This window comes from Gossypium hirsutum, chromosome A02 (genome assembly GCF_007990345.1).
Source record: "Gossypium hirsutum isolate 1008001.06 chromosome A02, Gossypium_hirsutum_v2.1, whole genome shotgun sequence".
Classification (NCBI taxonomy): Eukaryota; Viridiplantae; Streptophyta; class Magnoliopsida; order Malvales; family Malvaceae; genus Gossypium; species Gossypium hirsutum.
The window spans coordinates 33,399,979-33,415,608 of record NC_053425.1 but is presented as its reverse complement, the minus strand read 5'-3'; the positions used below and the strand labels follow the sequence as shown (position 1 = coordinate 33,415,608).

The 15,630-nt window shown below is 33.1% G+C and overlaps 1 long non-coding RNA gene and 1 other non-coding gene across 2 annotated transcripts; one reads left to right on the top strand and one right to left on the bottom strand.

Moving 5' to 3' along the window:
• Positions 1–3,270: 3,270 nt before the first annotated feature.
• On the top strand, positions 3,271–4,494 carry LOC107962867 (uncharacterized). Its single transcript, XR_001701798.2, has 2 exons — positions 3,271–3,878; positions 4,210–4,494. It is a non-coding gene; the product is annotated as an uncharacterized lncRNA (long non-coding RNA).
• Positions 4,495–9,887: 5,393 nt separating this feature from the next.
• Positions 9,888–9,989, bottom strand: LOC121216338 (small nucleolar RNA R71). Its single transcript, XR_005912509.1, has one exon. It is a non-coding gene; the product is annotated as a small nucleolar RNA R71 (small nucleolar RNA).
• Between the last annotated feature and the right edge of the window lie 5,641 nt (positions 9,990–15,630).

Sequence of the window (15,630 nt, the reverse complement as noted above, 5' to 3'; positions counted from 1 at the left end):
TACTATAACCTTAACAATCACATGTAATTCTGACCAATATTTCATTCAATCATCGATTCTTATCATCAATGTATGGACATTATAGTATACAATCAAAATCGAAATTCATTCGAGCTTACGAAAGCTCTAAAGTTGATCTGAGCATGGAGAAAGACCAATCTGGAAACTTTTCAAAGTTTGAGAATAGGTATCGATACCAATACCACTATTAGGAAGTATCAATGCCAAATTGTGTATCAATATCGTTTTGGTATATTTCCATTTTCAAAATTTTGGACACAAGTCAATTTGTAAAGTATTGATCCTTAGGAATAAGTATTGATACTTTATATTGGTATCGATACCAAATTGGCATTATGTCATTTTTAAATCATGATAATTTGGTAAAGTATCGATACCTTTTGCTAGAAGGTAAACAATTCTCACATTTTGGTACTTTTTCATGCTCAGACCATAACCAAACTCAAATGGTGCCTTAGGCACACTTTCAACCTACATTAAAACAATTAAACTTTTACCTAACAATTCATACCAAGTGAATTATGTAGATTTCTAATACATGACAATTTCAATTACCAACCAAACTTACAATTAACTATTCACAAGTCAATCAAGCCACTAAAAATTAAATAGGTACCTTGCCAAACTTGTGACATTATCAACGTATGAAATCATCAATCATTTCACTATCAATATGATCATTTATATGCTTCAACTATATCTAAACACATTGCGAAAGTGCACACTTTCATACACAACATATAACCATTCAAGTTAAACACCATTTAGAGTCGAAAATCATCATCATTCAAGATAAACACATATACATAACAACACTTATATACATGCTACACTGACCTATAAAAATCAAAATTCATGATTAAACCTGCTAATCAACAAGGTAAGTAAAAAAAGTACAAATTAACTAATTGTTTTTGAAAATAAACATATTTAATTATGCACAAAAAATAGAACATTATCTAGCCTATTCATCTTTCGATTAATATTATTTTACCATAATCAATCTAACAATAAATTCACCATCACAATTCTCGGCAATGACGCTAACAACTTGACCACCTATAAACGTATTATCGTTTATAGTAAAAATATCACACCAAAAATATAAGAAATTAAATTGGCAGTGTCTGCAAGCATATGGATCAAATTGTAATATAGAAGTGTTAGAACATACACCGATAAGTATTCCGAGGATCGTACCCAAAGGATTGCAGTTTGGAGAAACTATTATTAAATTAATTATAGAAAATAATAATTGTCAAAACCATTTTTAAATTTGAAAACAAAATAGGGATCGACTTTTTGAAAACTGAACATGGAGTCGCCACCAATCTTTTTGGTTTAGGTGTGATTGAATCACCAAAAAGTTTGGTTATCTTAATAAAACATTTTGGTTTACTAAAACAATGATTTTGGTCTACGAAATTCGAGAAATCGGGTTCGGGAGTTGGTTACGTATGAGGAAGGATTAGCACCCTCATTACGCCCAAAATTGGTACCAAATCGATTAAATACTGCCCTTATGTCTAAGATTTGAAAATGTTTTGAAAAGTGGTTCTTTTTATAAACATTTGAATAGCCCAAGTTGGTCGTCAAAATTCTCTTGTTTTAGAGGAATACAGCATCACATCCAGTACAGTAGGATACGATCCTTTATGCCCTCGAAAACACGATAAATTTTGACTTCCAAAAATTTATATGTTGAAAATTACAAAAGGATGCCCAATTATTTAGTCCAATGAAAAACCGAAACCCAGCACGGTAGGGCACGATTCCTCGAATTTTCGAACATTGAACATTGCCTCGCTTTAGCATTTAGAAAACACGAGTGAAATTCCAAAGGAATATTCGATTATTTTGAACAAACGGGAAATCGAAACCCAGCACGATAGGGCACTATTCCCCGAATTTTCAAACATCGAACATTGCCTTGTTTTAGCGTTTGGAAAAAAAACACGAGTAAATTTTTAAAGGAATATTCGATTATTTTGAACAAGCGGGAAATCGAAACCCAGCACGATAGGGCACTATTCCCCGAATTTCCAAACATCGAACATTGCCTTGTTTTAGAGTTTGGAAAAAAAACACGAGTAAAATTTTAAAGGAATATTCGATTATTTTGAACAAACAGGAAATCGAAACCCAGCACGATAGGGCACTATTCCCCGAATTTCCAAACATCGAACATTACCTTTGTTTTAGTGAATCTTCAAATAAACAATTGCAAAACTAGCTCAAAACGTATTAATTTTACTTGAAATAGAATGAAATAATTGATTTTTAAGAGTTGAAAACCATAAAGCAAAATTTTGTAAACCAAATGGAAAACGATGATATGGGATACTATACACATACAATACTTGATGAATGAGGATAATGTATCTTATTTAATCAACTAACAAAAAGGGGTAATTAAATATGATTAATCTAAAAATATAGCCCAATTTTCAAGCATGTACGGAGAATAACTAATATAACAATACAAAACAACGAATAAATAATATGCAACGACGATCTATGAAATAATATATATATATATATAAACCAATCAACATACAAAACAATATAGAAATTAAGAGCCACTATGAGGCAAATCGATATAAAAACTATATATAAAGAAAATCATAAGTGAATAACACATACAAAATTTGAAATAATTTATATATATATATATATAAAAGAAACTAAGTTTACACATAACTTGTTATTAAAATAGATATTATAAAAAGAGGAAATTTGAATCAAATAATGTACAAAATATTTTTTAAAAGAAATATCTATTTAAAGGTAACCATGTACATATAAAAAAGAAAAATAATTTAAATAACATATACACTATATATAAAAAAGGATCGAATATGAGGATAAAATATAAAAATGTATATATAAAAATATATGAGAATTTTTAAATGAATGATAAAACGATTTTAAGGATTCATCAAGTTTTAAAATGGAAAATATACATATATGTAACAGCACAAAACGAATAGCATATATCTAAAATAAATAATATATGAAAACCTTAGATTAATAATAAAATAATTTAAAAATAAAAGATATTACAAATTTTTAATTCATATTTAAAAATGATTAAAGCCTAAGTAAATATATGTATACATTATATAATATAAGATAAATAAAATAATAAATGATAAAACCCTTTAATATAACTAATAAAAAGGAAACAAGGATTTAAGATAAATACCATATAGAATATTAAAATAAATAAAATAAAAAAAGGGGTTAAAATCCAAATGTCTAAGGACCAAATCAGAACAAAAATAAAAAAAGATCATAAGGACCAGATTAGAACGCGCATCGCAAGAAAATGACTAAATGGGCAATTGTACCCTATCACCAGAACGACGTCATTCTCACGTCCCACCTTCAAAAGGTCAAGGGACTAAATCGAACCAAAGTAAAACAAAAGAGTCCAAATTAAAAAAAAGAAATTGAATGAGATTGAATAGCAGTGGAAATGAGGAAGGACTAAATGGGCAAATTTCCTATTGATGGGAAACACGCGGATCCTTCCCGGGTCGGGTCACGCGCGCAGGTCATGCCATGAAACGACACCGTTTCAATACCAAATCTCATGGCTTGAAATGACGATGTATTAAACACATATATACACTAAGATTTACCCTAAAAAAACCTTCATTTGACAGATTTAAAGCATCTTAAAAAAACCCTTCTTCCAAAATCCCTTTGACCCTCTCCCTTCTCTCGACCAACTTACAAGCAACAGTGGAGTCAAGTGCACCCCGTCTCCGTCACGGCTTCAAACGGATCCCCAGGGATCCGTACGCCTCTGAACTGGAGAAGTAGCCACCGACTAGGTCGACGCCGGTCAACAGGTGAGAAAGCCTTTCTTTTGTATTTGTTATATTCGTATAACGGATCAAAAAAAAAAAGAAATGAAAGAGGAAAATCAGAGAGAAAAAAAGATGAACCACCTTGAAAAAATCAGAGAGAAAAAAAGAATGAACCACCTTGAAATCTTTCTTTCTTTTTCTATTCGATTGCTTTGTATGCGTTTGTGTGCGTAACAAGCCTCTGTCCAAACTTACGAACGATGAAATCCCTTGGGTTTATAGCCGAAGGGATTAAAATGGAAAAAATAAATAAAAATACAATATTCTTTGTTTTTTGTTTTTTTGTTTTGTTGTGCGTTCGTCCTTTTTGCAGGTACAGGTGTGCGTGGCGTGAGTACGGGGGCTGTGCTGGCGTACAGAGGTGCGGGGCTGGCTGCTGGAGTGCTGGAGCGTATGGAGCCGTTGTCTGGTTCTTGGCTACGGAGCAAAGTCCTAGCTAGGGTTTCTGCCTTGATTTTTTATTTTTGGGTTGTAGGGTATTTGGGTCTAGGTTTTGGGTTGTATTAGGTTTGGGCTATGGGCCATTGTAATAGTTTTGGGCTGTTAATATTTGTTGTAATATTTGGACTTTTATGATAGACTATTAATTTTGGCTTTATTCTTTGGACTTTTTGGTTTAATAATTTGGTATTTATTTTATAAATAGGGCCAGCACACAATTGACCTATTACAATAACTAATCTAATAGAGTCACGAATTAGTAGTGTTAATCTAAATTAAAATATTAATTAAACTAATTAAATTAATAAACCTAAATTAACTTAATGGAATTTCCTATTCATAGTGTCGACAATGCGAGCCTCTAGCCAATGATCGATTAAATATCTAATTATCAAATTAAATAATTAATTATCATCGATTGATTTATTTATCACATTTAGTAAGAATACCCTTTCGGTCTCATCTGCACTAAGGATTACCATCTAATTCACCTTTTCAATATCTTCCTAAGCATGTGGATACCCTCCCAGTCTCATTGCATGGCACAAGTTATACACGACAGGATACCCTTCTGGTCTTACTTGTCTAGATATTCTATCAGAGGTGTCACTCCCTAATATACTAAGTACTATTAAATAAACAACCAATTTCGTATAAATAATTACTTAGTATTACTTCATTAATCGAAACATGCAAGATATGAATAAAGCACAATAATATATTCTAGTATTCATACATAGATTAATTGGTTAGATCAATGAAATATAAATAAAATAATAAAGAGAATGGATAAGAGAATGCTCATGAATAAATATATTGAAGCGCAGAGTTGAAGTAATCTCATATTGCAAGTGTTTTCACATCAAAATAGAAAAGTTCCGACTAAACGAATATGAAAAGAAAGTACAAAGAAGACTGAATAGTAAAAAATGTCTGTCTAAGTCTGCAAACCAATTCAGGGGACCCTAAGGTTGTTTATGTAGGCAACAGGCTACTTTGTGACCACTCAATCCTAGATACACTTAGATAACGATTAATACAATATTCTGGTAAATGCTAAGGTCCAAACAAGGAAATATCCCAAAATTTTTGTCCAAAGAATCAACCATATTTTGTCCTATCATCGCTGTGTCATTGTGACGTGGGGAGACTCCTCGTCACAATGTCGCCATCTTGAACTCCTTCCTATTTTCATCGTGTTGTCGTGACGACAGGAAACTCTTCATCGCGACATCAAGTGCTTTCCTAGACTTGGTAGCTTTGTTGAGCTATCGGGCCCCCTTGTCTTGCGGCCTGATGATCATCCCTTGTATTCTTGGACCTGAATTGACATCCTACAACTTAAATAGCCCATTAGTCACTCATGAGGCTTGAGTTGGTCTTTCGGGTCATTGAAATAGCAGAAAATGCGTAAAAGCGCTTATTTTATTAATATTTAGTTGCTAACCTACTAATATTGACAATGTAATAATTAATTATAAAACTCCTAGAAAACAAGCTCGTTAAGTGCCAAAATGTACTTAAATTACCACTAAGATTGGCAGCAAGTCAGTAATCCCTAAACTACTACTACGATTAGTGGCAAGTCAGTAAACTCGTTTCTGTCTATCATTTCCATTCTCATATACCTTCCGTTAAGTAGTTTATTATGTCTTCTATATCCACATCATGATTACATGTCAAGTCAAGCAACTTGATGTCATCATTTTCGTAAAATAGGATGTCATAATATTCACATATTTTTGTAGGGAAAATGTCCACCTCTCGGTTCCTAAAGTAAACTCGGGCTATTTTAGGTGATTTTAAATTTGAGTAGAACTCTAAGACCACAGGTAGAATCGTTAGAGCCTTAGGCAGTAGGCAAAAGTTTTTCCACCAATGAAATCAAATAGGATCCAAACCTCACCACCCAAGGAAGAGTTTGGGTTGAAACTGCATTTAGAGATGAACATTTATCCCTGAAGCATGAGAAAGAACTCCTCAACCTCTTTAGATACAAACTTGGTTTGATCAAACTCTAATAATGAAGCTAACTTAGGTTGGGATCGAGTTTGCTTTGTTTTCCTTAGTGACATTTCGTAGAGTGCAAAGATTTAATCAAGCAACAATACTTAAAAGAAAAATTCTAACCAACTAGCCTACAATAATACAAAACTACTTATCAAAAAGTTCACAACTTTCCTTAGCTTTTAACAAACTACTAAGCAAGAACAACAATAATTTTCAAAATTTAGTAGAAGTTGAAACTTTTAACCTCATTTGTTGTTGTTAAGGTAAGTGTGTTTGTTTTGTCATGGTGTCATCATCCCTAAATGAGCGGCAGAGAGCTGAAAGAAGAATGAAGAGAATACCCAAAGAAAATAAGGAAAGTGCTAAGGGAGTTAAGGTTTGGGAAATGACAGAAATTTGGGAATTTTGAGAGGTTTTGGGGGTTTAAACTTACAAACACTCAGGTCGCGATACCCAAAACCAGGTATTCTACAAACCCGATAGGGGTATCGTGATACCTTAGGTGGGTATCACGATATCCCTACAAATTTTTGTCCTTTCTATTTTTGAAAGTGTCCTGGGTATGGCGTTACCTAATGCCGATTCATGATACCATTAGGTGTTTTGTAAAAATTCAAATTTATGAAACTACCTAGGTTATCATGATACCGAGGGTCGATATTGCGATAGCCAAAAGATTTTTAGCTTCTCCTTGGACCTGTCTAGAGTATCGTGATACCTCACCCTTAGTGTCACAATTCTACTGTATAGTTCTCAAAATTTCCCAAAATTTCCATCCTAACTCCATCTAATCACAAAACAAGACCCTTAAAGCCATAGAGTCCAAGATGCAAGGAATTTAAAGTCTAACTAAATAGGATATTTAAATAGAATCTATGTTCAAAGATGAAAATTGTTTACAAATAAAAATTAGGGATGGGCTATACCTCATTGATGACTTAACACAGCTCTTTAGGGTCATCATCATCATACATTTCTTGATCACTTGTCTTACTGTGACCTATTTCTCAGTTTAAATATTTGACCCCTTTAAAGGTGTTCTTGTTGGATATAGTGCCTTAAGTGTTGTATTTTTGTCTAAGTACACTTGTAATATTTTAAATAGATTGGTTAGTAAAATTATTCATGAATTAAATTAATACTTTGTATATTGTCTTCACATAATTTTTGCATACAAAGCAAAATGGAAGCAGATGTTGCTTACTAGTTGTCTAATGTTTAACTAATATTAAGCGAAATGGAATAAAATATTTATAATTAATAAGCAAAAATAACAAACTTAATTATAAATCATTTGAGCCCTAATTGTATATGTCCAATCGATCCCTCCACTAGCTAGTTGAAACCAAAAATGAATTTCGTATTTGAATCAAAATGAACATAATGAATAGAAATAGAGAAATGAAAAACATTCAGAAATGATTATGGTTTTCTTCGAAATGGACAAATGGAATTTACCTGTCATTTAATGTAATAGTCACTCAAAGTCAAGTCCGCACTTAAGGAGTTTATTTCCTAAGCAGTTTAGTATTTTAATTTACATTTTTAGTTTTTAGGCCTTAGGATAGAAATTTAATAAAAGTAAATTTTTTAACACATTTGTTAGGTGTTGTAACCCAATGGCCCAACATAGGCATTAGGTTGTGCTAATATGTCCAATTAAGTGTGTATGATGAAGATATAAATGCCTAATTGATATGGAAGTAAGGGTTGGGTGATGCACAAGCTTCCCAAGACGTCAAGGCACAAAATGAATAACCAAGGAAAGATGTGGGTATTGTGTTGCGCCACGCAAGTGGTGTGGCGTGACACATGTCGACATGTTGTCCAAGTTTAGTATGTTATTCTCGTCCGTGCAATCAAACTTATACGAAGACTTTGTACGTGTCAAAGACCTAATATGGGCTACCAACAACTTTATAAATAGGACATTAGCGGTTGAATGTAACTAAGTCGTCCTAGATGCCTTCAAGAACCCAAGTAGTTTAGAAGTAATTTAGTTTATTTTCTTTTCAATTTTTCAATACTTTCTTGTTTTCCTCTTGAAATCAGTTTTGGTTTAAGAGTTTATCTCTTTTAAGTCAAGTATTTTAGTTTATGTTCTTTTGAATTTGTTTTATTTCTTTATTCCAATCAAGAGATTTACTACTTTTTTCCGCATTCGATATTAAATCCACAATTATTCAAATCTCTTTTCTACTTCAAATTCATCGTGTTCTTTACATGTTTTATTTAATCGAGAAAGAGATTATGAATAACATGAGTGCCTAAATCCCTTAGGTAGATTAGCAAGCGGATAGGGATGTGATTAATAGAGGATTTAGGGTTTCCCAAGAGTGATTAGTTGGTATGAATTATGTGTGCTTAAACTACAAGGCTTGACAACCCTAGGAAGTTACCATAGGCAAGACGAGGTTGAGAGATAAGTCGAACTGAGTAAATCATAATTTGTCCTGGTTGAGAAAGTGAGATTAGAAGATAAGCGAGTATCAACCAATCGATTATTTAATTAGAGGCTGGGAGGTAATAATTGGTTAATTGATAGCTAATTCACTCTAAAACTCTAATTCGAAATTAGTTACAAACTCTAAAGCGAGTTAATCTTCCTGATTTATTTATTTATTCTATTTTTCTTTATTTATTTATTTTCGTTATTTATTTGTTTTTATTCTCTTACTTTATTTTATGGTTCACCATAATATACGAAATAATTAGTACTACTTAGACTTGTTATTGTAAAAGTGTTTTATTTATTTTTTCCATCCTCCATTAGGTATGATCCTTGGAATACTTCCAAGTATTTCGTTATAAAAATTATATTACAATTTGATCCGTGTACTTGCATAACTGCCGTTCTTAATTCTTATATTTTTTTGTGTTTTATTTAAATACATATTTATAGGTGGTCAAGTTTTTGACGCCATTGCAGGGATGTTTTGACAATAAATTGTGAAAATATAGTTTTTTTACAATTAGTAAGATATTTAGGACAGTTAAGGCCTATATATACGATTTTAAGTTTATTTTCAAGTCGTGTATGACCCAAAGCTCAAGTACTTTAATTGAACCTTATCCAGATCTGGAGGAAAGACTCAAGTCTAATCGTCTAGCCATCAATACCTATCTGCTCGAGGTAATTAATTTACCATGAGCAATACGTTATTTGAGGAGCCACGAGAACAACAAGGCAGTAACCGAGAAGTGATCCTAATGGCTCAAAGGACATTGTGCGAGTATGCCCTATGTACACTAGACGCAGTGCAATGAAGCATAGAATGACCGGTGATTAATGCAAATAATTTCGAAATAAAGACGAGCATTATCCAAAGTCGAAGATCCGAATCAGCACTTGAAGTGCTTCCTTCAACTATGCGACACCTTCAAGTACAACGGGGTATCCAATAATGCAATGCACTTTGGTTATTCCCATTTTTATTGTGTGACAACATGGCTGATTGGTTAGACTCGTTACAATCGAGTTCCATCACTACATAGAACGATCTAGTGAAAAAATTTTCTTTATAATCAAACCATTCAACTATGGTTAGTAATCGCCAGTTTTAAACAATTTGAAAGTGAATCCTTGTATGAGGCATGGGAGCATTTCAAGAGAATTCTAAGGAAGTTCCAACACCATGGACTATAGGCATAGCTCTAAATCCAAATATTCTACAACAGTGTTGACAAACACATTAGATCTAGCTTAGACGAAGAATTTGAAGGATCTCTCATGTTCTATATATATGGATGAGCCTACAAAATCATAGAAAATATGGCTATAAACTTGTACATGTGGCCAAATGAGAGGTTTATGTACAAATCTAAGCCCTTAATGGTGAAAGCTGTGAAAGAAAAGAACAACGATGATCGATTCAAAAAATCCTTGAAAGGCTTAATCGTTTGGAGACACTCATCAAGCTAACGAGGGCCAAATGAGTGGAGTCACGTGTTGAAATCCAACTAAAAGAGACAGGCTACGTAAATAATAGGGGTTGGGACCCCTATTCAAACACTTCTAATTTTGGTTAGAGGGATCATCCAAACATCAAGTGGAGAGTTAACCAAGGAGGGGCAAATCAAGCTTAAACTTGACTAAATCCTCCTTATCAACCTCCACCACTGTAACAACGATCCATGGGAAATAACCATGCTATATGTGGTCAAAGATTTGACCAACTAGAGGGGGAGATGCAAATAATGCAGATGGAAATTTGATAAGTCCAAACTGTATGCAGACGACTTGAATCCTGGATGGATAGCCTCTTCAACCAAATGATCCAATTGATGACAATGTTCCAAAAAAAAAAAAGGCCAGAGTATCCCTAGTAACACAAAGAACAACCCTAGGAAAGATGGGCAAGAGTACATAAAGGCAATCGCATTGCTATAGAGAAAGGAATTAAAGCTGCGAAGCAAGCCTATCCATGAAGAGGATGAAATTTCAGAAGATGTCAATGAATCCACGAAAGAGGAGGAGGGAACCAAGCACCATAAAACAATCGATGAGGCTGCCAAATGTCTCGAGAAGATTCGACTGATGTGCAAGTGTACACAATCTTTGACAAGTAATAATGTGATAAGTATATCGAGTATCGTTTCCATAAGGATAGTCTACATAAATCAAGTATTGCAAAATTAATTACTAGCAAATTGGTTGCTGATGAAAATAAATTTAATTGATGGGTTTGATTAAATTAAACTAACCTAAATATGCTTAAAATTAAATTAAATTAATGAATGAATAAGTATGCAAGTCTTTCAAAGAAATCTCAATATCATGCACGTGTTAGAATAGTTCTCCTTACTAACTTAGAAATATTTAAATATTACTAATGATGTTGCGGGAATTTCCATGGCAACTCCTCTAGTCTGCATATGTCTATGTCTGTTACGACTTCAAGGTTACCTTTTCAGGCATCGTCTAAGAATTCAACTTATTAAATTATTATGTACAACATATGTCTATGTCAACAACTTAGTAAATTTAAGAAGCACAAAAACAAATTAATGTGAGGTAATAGTAATGTTTCTATATTGAAACATTTTAATCACATGAATCCTAGGATTATGCGAGGTAATAAGGTTCTCTCTAATTATTTCAAACTTTAACCTAATTCTATCGAATAGAGATTAAACATGCACCATTCAGATAGTGTGTCAAATAATTACAATCAAGTTAGGATTTAATAATTAATTTAGTTGCATTCCCCACATTTATAATGCATGAATAACATAGACATAATTTTATTTGAATGCATAAACAGTCGAGACACATAACATCACTAACAACATAAGCAATCTAATTTATGAAAATTAAATTATCAAAAACATTAACTTTAGCTGCAAACATGTTTCTTAAATAGAACAACAAGAAATTAAAAGAGTAAAGGGAAACAAATGCAAAGTCGTTTCTGGTGGTCTTCAGTGGAAGAGCTTCCTTGCTCCTCATTTTTGCTTCACTCCTTGCTATATAAATCAAGCCCAAATGCTCCTTCAATAGCCGAATGGGCTACTCTCAAATCCTTGCACAACTCACTCAGAAAATGGGAAGGGAAAGTAAAGAGAGAAAAGATTGAAAGAAGGATGAATGTGGAATGATGAGATAAGAGAGTGAGGAAATCACTTGGAAAATAGGAAGGGAAAGTAAAGAGAGAAAAGAGAGAAAGATGGATGAATGGGGAATGATGAAATGAGGGAGTGAGGGATGGTATTTATAGTAGTAGAGGGTATCTTGTATTTTGCGTATTTCGCATAGGGTTGTGCAATAAGAGGAAAATTGGCCTCAAAGCTCACAACCCAAATGCTCGATGTTGTAGCAGTCTTCTACAGCAAAATCCATGCAGAGGAGGGTTGATAATTAATCATCTAGGGACGCCCAAAAATAATTAGAACTATGGATAATGGACATACTTGACCCAGCCTAAAAATTGGATCAGTGAAGTCGTCAAGCATTGAAGCCAAACCGTCTAATTAAGGAGGAAAGAGCCCAAATTCAACTAAAAGTAGCCCAACTATCCATTTCATGTTTAATTTAAGATCCTTAGACTTGTAAAAAAAATACAAAACAACCCCAACAACTTTGTTAATTGACCGTTCAACTCCCTCCTTGAAAAATGCCTTAAATTAGATATTTTTAGCAAAGTCGTCTTTCCTATTCCTGTTCTCAATGATGAAATTAGAGTTATCACCGAAGCCATGCTTATACTAGTAATCTAAAATGACAACATAAAAATGATACCCCAAAAAATAAAAGATCCAAAAAGCTTTACAATCTTAATAGAGATTGGGGATCAATACTATAGCAAAGCCTTTTTGCAATCTAGAGGCCAATATAAATCTAATACCATTGTAAATTTCTCAAAAACTCAGATTCAAAAGTTAAAAAACACATTGATGATGCTACAATTAGTCGATGGATCTTTGATGCACCCAAAAGGTGTACTCAAGAATACATTGGCTAAGGTATGGGGATTCATAATCCTCGTCGATTTTGTAGTCCTTGATTGTGAGAAAGATCAGTAAATTCCCATTGTGTTGGGTAGGCCATTTTTGGCCACTTCTAAATCGACGATTGTTCTCGAATGAAATGAGCTAGTAATAAAGATCGATGACCAAATAGAAGTGTTCAAATGATAAGTGTTATTTAATTTAATCCCTAACGACCTTGATCAAAGGCATTTCCAAAGTTGTGCGAATGTAGGCACACAAAAGATAAGAGAATGTGATAAATGATGAGATTGCAATGGAAGAAGGAGCAAGTGGAAGGGCCAAGACGGGTGAGATTGACATCTGAAGTCAATGGTAAAATTCAAGAAATTACCAGACAAGTCTAGTAGTTCAACCTAAATTTTAACGATTGAGCCTAAATTTTAAATAATGTACACTAATTGGTTCTTAATTTGTTAGATGTAGGATTTAGATTTTATTTCATGTTAGAATTAGTAGAAAATAGGTTCTTGATGACAATGGAGGATCTAGACGTTAGTAGAGTGCATGTATAGGAAACCGAGGACCTTCTACAAGTCTCAGAGAGGCCAAATTGAATCCATGTCATCATACATCAAGTCCATGATGCGACACAACCCATTTGAGCCCAAGAATACAAAAATTCATCATTGTGTCATGCCATATCCTACTTATGGCGCGACACGCCATCGTTTGAAAGCAAAATCAGGTGAAAATTTATTGTCATGTCGTGCCATGCACCCCTGTGGCACGACACACAAGCCATTTTTAGTAACTTTTCATTCTTGATTCAACGCAATCTTCAAATATTTTCACCAAGATTGGATGGTGTGAACTCGAAATTATATAGGATTTTTCTAGTAATTTTTACTACCTTTTTACTTAAAATTAATATTAATCTTGAGTATTTGTTAAGTAATTAAGTTAATTTTGGTTAAATGTTAATAATGTACATTAATTTATAAAGTATACAAATTTGTGCTTTTTTATATGATTTTGTGCATAAAATTAAAGTATTTCATGTTATTTATTAACATGTTAAATTAGCTTATGCAGTGGGACCATAACGTTGAGCTTATTATAATGTTGCATGGACATGTGCTATTATTCTCATGTGTTGGGCAGCAAGACCAAACTTAATGGGTCATCAAAATGCCAACTTGACCCAATAAAAAAGATGATACATGTTGGTCAAGTCTACAAGCTAGTTGGGTCATTAACCGTCCAATTCCAGAGAAGAGAGGCCCAATTCAGCAACCAAAATTGGGAAGCCAAGAGATCAATTTTAGGACAATTATTCGAAGGTCCTCATACTTGGAAGAACATTGGAAATTGGCACACAAGATTTGCTTGAGAAACCATCCACCCCTTGCATGATTCAAGCATGATTTCATACTCAATTAAACTACCTTCTCTTCCACATATCATGACTGACCATAGGAGGCAGAAATCCAAGGGATTGTTGCTGCTATTTTTAGTAAACTCTCCCACATACTTCAAGTATAAATATCAAACCTATCTCACCTTTTCACTGATCCTTTACTCATCCCTTCATCCATCATTTTCACAACATTCTTCATTCCCTCTCTTGCTCTCTCCATGCACTAGGCCTATCATTCCATTTTCCCTTAGTTTTTAGCCAGAAAAAGCCTTAAAGAGATCATCTCTTAGCTGGCCACCTTGAGGAGCCATTAGCAAAGGTGCAATATGATGAGCGAAGGAAAAGAACTTCAATCAGAGTTTGCAAGACTGCTTACTTGAAATAGATTTTATACTTCCCTTACTTTTTGTTTTAAATTAATTGTGTTTGTAGTGTGCTTTGTGATCTTGACATCAAGAATGGTAGCTTAAATATGTTTGGCTAGGTTAATTCCATTAAGTCAATGAGATTTTTTTTATTTAGATCCTACCCTGTCTAAATTGAAGGTTCATAATAACTTTAACAAGCTCTATTATCTCGCATAATTTTTAGGTTTATGTGATTAAACTGTTTCAAACCTAACTTGTCCCTGTTAATTCACATAAATACTAAGAAACCCTTAGTTTAATAAGATTAGTAAAATGCATGTTTCACTAAGTAAAAGATTCTGAAAGGACTTAATTTCATTTCCAAACTCATGAAAGATTGAGTTGCCATGGAATGCTTTCAGAACACTGTTAAGCATGATGAAAATGAATCAAGTTTATCAATGTAGTTATCCTAGCCTATTCATGTTATTGATTGTTGAAGTTGTGTTTCTGCTGCTAAATTCATTCATAAATTTAGATTATTTTCATACTTAGATTAAAATTGCATTAGAGATCAATTTTGCATCTTGATAAATTAATCCAGTTTAATCATCATCACTCAAATTATTGCTTTTTTATCGCTAAATTGTTAACTTATAATTTTACAAATAATCGATTCACATACACAGTCCCTGTGGAGATGATAACTCATTTACTTACTTATTACTTGAACGACCGTGTATACTTGCAAAAACTGAGCGTTACAAGTTTTTGGCGCCGTTGACGGGGATCGTTTCCTTAATCATATTTATGAAGTTAATCTTTTCAATTCGGTTTTTATTTCATTTCAATCTAACTTCTAACCTTCCTAATTTATTCTTTATTTTTTGTGATTTATTTTTAGGTGTTTATGAGCATAGATCTGTAACAACCTAGTTTTAGCTAAATCAGAATAGTGTTTTTGAAACCACAAATTCGAGGTTGGAAAATTATTTCAATATTATTTTGTGTGTTTATGGTATGTGAACATATATGTGTGAAAAATTCATGAGCTAATTTTATCGTTTAATAGCTTAATTTGAGAAAAGGA